Source organism: Hipposideros armiger, unplaced genomic scaffold (genome assembly GCF_001890085.2).
Source record: "Hipposideros armiger isolate ML-2016 unplaced genomic scaffold, ASM189008v1 scaffold_72, whole genome shotgun sequence".
In the NCBI taxonomy this organism is placed as follows: domain Eukaryota; kingdom Metazoa; phylum Chordata; class Mammalia; order Chiroptera; family Hipposideridae; genus Hipposideros; species Hipposideros armiger.
The window spans coordinates 3,208,106-3,212,182 of record NW_017731422.1 but is presented as its reverse complement, the minus strand read 5'-3'; the positions used below and the strand labels follow the sequence as shown (position 1 = coordinate 3,212,182).

General features: G+C 50.3%; 1 protein-coding gene across 1 annotated transcript in view; it reads left to right on the top strand.

The window, feature by feature from the left end:
- PTK7 (protein tyrosine kinase 7 (inactive)) overlaps positions 1–4,077 on the top strand; it is a 64,488-nt gene that overhangs the window by 24,852 nt on the left and 35,559 nt on the right. The window lies entirely within an intron of this gene.

The following is a 4,077-nucleotide window of genomic DNA, read 5'->3' as shown; positions in this document are numbered from 1 at the left end:
GGGGGGGTGGGAGGGAACGACTGCTCCTGGATCTCATGGCCTGAGTCCAGACCTGGCTGTGTGTGGAAGTCAAACGCTTTGCCCTTGCGTGAAGAGCAGCAGTCTGAGTTCCCAAAGCAGCAAGGCTGCTGGGTCAGGGGTTCTGGAAAAGTTGGGTGAAAATTGCCCCGCCATCTTCTCGCGCTGGGCCTAATGGCTCAGACCATTTTTAGATGTCAGGAAGTATAACAATATGGTACATTTATCTTGGTGAATAATGGATGAGCCCAGGGAAGGTACTGTACTTTTCCTGGTGAATTATTTACCAGGAGCCTCTAATTTGAGGGCTCTTCATTATAAATGGGTTGAGTCTGGTATCTATAGAGCCCCCTCTCCTTTTTTTTGCTCCTCAAGGTCTCCTGCAGGCTGGCTCTCACCTTTGTGTCTGGTGTTATACCAGGCAGTCCCGTGGTCTGTGACTGGCTGAGTTTGGAGCCCCTGTGGCTGCTGGGGAAGGTGGTGAGAGGGTGGGGAGGACCTCCTTATTGGAGATGCAGGGACAGATCTGCCAGGGAAGCTGGAGCCCCCCATTGTGGAGCTGGGGCCCGCTCTGCAGGCATGGGGAGCCCTATGTGTCCTTACGTGTGTGCACACATACTTGTGCTCTGTGTCACTGTTTCTTATCCCTTTTCTCTGAGTCTCTATGACTCTACGTTACTCTCCCTCTGTCTCTCAGTTTGTCTCTGTCTTACCTTTTCTGTCTGTCTGTCTGTCTGTCTGTCTGTCTGTCTGTCTGTCTGGGTCTTTCTCTGTCTCTCTCTGCCAATATCTCTTTATCTTAGTCTGTCAATCTCAATCTCTGTCTCTCTCTGTCTCTCTCAGTTTGTAGCCTTCCCTGTCTGTCGCGGCCTCTTTCTGTCAATTTCTGTTTCTCCATCGGTCATGCAGCCAATCACTCAGTCTCTCTCTGTCAATCTCTTCTCCCCTCTGGCTCCCTTTATCTCATCTTCCCATCTCCCTCTGTCTCTCTCCATCAGTGTCTGCTTGTCTCTGCGCCTCCCCTCCCCCCATGACTTTAGACATCTGTAAGAGGCACCTCTTGGAATAGAGGGACAGCCAGTTCCAGACTTAAGTGAAGTCAGATCTTGCTGCCTTCCAGACCCTGACTTAAAGATCGACAGAGGAGGCATGAGATAAACTTTAGGTCTTTGTCATTTGTTTGGCTATTTAATTCAGTTATTGCATCAGCCACTCTTAGGGGCTTTTTTTTCCTTCAGCTCTTCGTGAGTGCTTTACGTTTTATATTTAACCCCACCCCCACCCCAAGTTAGTTATCAATAGGCTTTAAGCATCTGGTGATGTTGCAAGTTTTTGGAATTTAAAAAATAACTTACAAGGAATTGTTTCTGTCATTCATCAGTTTGTATTTTTTTCATTTGTTGTTACTGATGTGGAGATTGAAATACTTATTTTGCCATCTTTAGCCAGAATGCTTTTTCTACACAGCTGCTTATTTTGGGGGGGAAAAGAAGTGACTCCTTTTTGGTTATTTTCCTTAAAAAAAAATAAAGGAGCGAATCATTAGTAATGCAATTAAGAGATTAAATAAAAGAATAAAATCAGTTTTGCCTTATCAGTTTTTGAAAGTTTATGTTTTAAGCAGGAAAATGAGGTTTAGTATAAGGCTCTGGGAAGTGTCTGATGGTTTGACTCTAATTAAGCCGCTGGCCCGTCTTCCAGCTCCCCCTCTGTTCACTGATGCCCCCCCCCCACCTAGTGACACTGGGCCAGCCTCCATTACATCTGAGTGATATGTGAGCAGTGACCATGGCTGTCATCGATGCCCGCTACAACTCCCCCCCACCCCCCCCAGAGTCCAGGAGGGCAGCCTTGCCTCTTTAAGCCAGTGGCTTTTCCATGCCGCCCTCCTTGGTCTGGATTCTTATCTTTGTGACCCCGGTTGAGGCCTAAAGCCTGGAGCAACCCTTTCTAAGACCCCTCCCTGGAGAGAAGGGTTGGTGTCCAGAACTAGCTGTTGGTCAGACAGGTGAAGGAAAGAAAGGAGGCTGCGGGGATGGTGTCTTGAGGATGGTGTCTGGTTCTGACTACGGGGCCTTGCCTCGATTCTGGCCCCGAGGGGGAGACAGCCAGGCTGTTGAGTGTGTTGTCTGGTGGGATCTCCTCCAGGCTGCCAGTGGGCACGCTGGCCTCCTGCACATATGTTAAGCATCGCCGCGTGTCACTGGGTGTGTGGCTGCCTCAGGCCCAGAGTGGCTCGTGCTTTCCACATCACACATAGCAAAGCGATTTCCTCACATTCCCCGCTCTTGTCTGCTCCAGGAAGTGGTTTGCAGAGCACTTCTAAATATAAAAGTACGAGACTGACTTTTTCTCTTATCCCTTTGAAACCAGCTGAGGTCCAGCTTCTTCAGTGACTTTTTGGGTTTGCGGGGAGTAGGAAGGGGAACAGGAGAAGCTGGTATGCGTGTGTGCGTACGCGTGTACTTGCCTGTGTGTCTCACCGGACTCTGATGATACCCAGATGAGTGGGGGAAACAGATAGTGTAGGGCTAGGTGCTGTGACAGAGGCCGGGCAGGGTGCTGGGTGCACAGAGAGAAGGATGGAGGCTCAAAGACTGGTTTTCAAACTGTGGGCAGCTATGTTCAGTCACGTCCTTGTTTAAAAAAGATTCATTTGGGGTAACCGGTTAGCTGAGTTGGTTAGAGCGTGGTGCTGATAACACCAAGGTTGCCGATTCGATCCCTACCTAGGCCACTGTGAGCTGCACCCTCCCTAAAAGAGTCAACTACGCCATTGTAGCATGAAAGCAGTGTGTAACCAATGACCATGGCTGTTCCCCAATAAAAATGTTTTAAAAAGATTCACTTGCTGTTTCCCCTCTATCGCGTTAAATGTGATAGAATGGTTGTACGGGGAATGCGGATAAAAGGGACTAAAGTGAAAGGAGAAACAGCCAGGGGAGCATCGTGGAAATGGAAACAACGCAGTCACAGGAGCCAGACAGACCCGGGCGCGCTCCTGCCCCTGCCATTGACTGGGACAGCCTTGCCTGTGGTTGCCGCCTCTGTAACATGAGGCTGGCCCATGCTTGGGGTTCTTTGGATTAGAAACCACATGCCCATGCCCAAGGCCGGCAGGAAGTGAACAGAGTCGCGAAGGCAGCCTGTCCAGTGGAACTTTTTGCAGGCACGGAACTGTTCTGTATCTGCACTGTTCAAATACTGCGGCTGCTAGCCCCACACGGCTCCAGGGCACTTGTTTTGTTTTGTTTTTTTAGCTGAGCCATCCTGCCACCTGTTAGCAGCTCACCGGCAGCTCAGTTTGGGCTGGGAATTGAACCGGCAGCCCTGTTGCTCAAAGCTCGCGCTCTTGAGCGAGTTCTTAACCAACTGAGTCACTCAGCTGGCCCGCTCCTGAGCACTTGAAATGTATGCCCGAGGAAATGAACTTTCAATTTTGTTTCAGTTTAGTTAAGGTACATTTAAACAGCCTCATGTGGCTAGTGGCTACCATATTGGACAGAGCAGGTCTGAGGGAGGACTTTCCTCACTCTGTGGAGTCGAGGCCACTCCACCCAAAGTATTCTCCCTTCCACAGGGAGTTTGGGTTGAACTGCTGTGACCACTCTGGTTAGGTCTAGGGTCTGTGCCCACTGCTTTATCAGCCTCCCATGGGTGAGGCAGAGATGGGTAAAAAGAGCATAGAAAACGGAGTCTCAGAGTTTTCTGAGCCTGTCTTGAGAATTAATAAACTAAGGCTTGGTCCAGCCAGTAGTGGACCAAGATAATGGTCCCCAGGCTGCTATTTAGTTTGCCCCCTGCCTCCACAGGAAGGACTACGGCAAGCTTACCCCCGGGCTCAGCCTGCTGCTACTCTGACCACCACACCTGGGAATCAGACCTGGTTGGGCCCTGGGTCTGGGCTCCCCTAATGAATGGCAGGGAAGCCTGCAGTAAGTCCCTCTCCATCTTCTCTGGATGATGACTGGCTGGACTCTTCGTCCCTTCTGGAGTCCCTGAGGGCACCGGCTGAGCATCCCTGAGATCTTCCTGGGTTTGAGCTCCTGGCTCATTTCC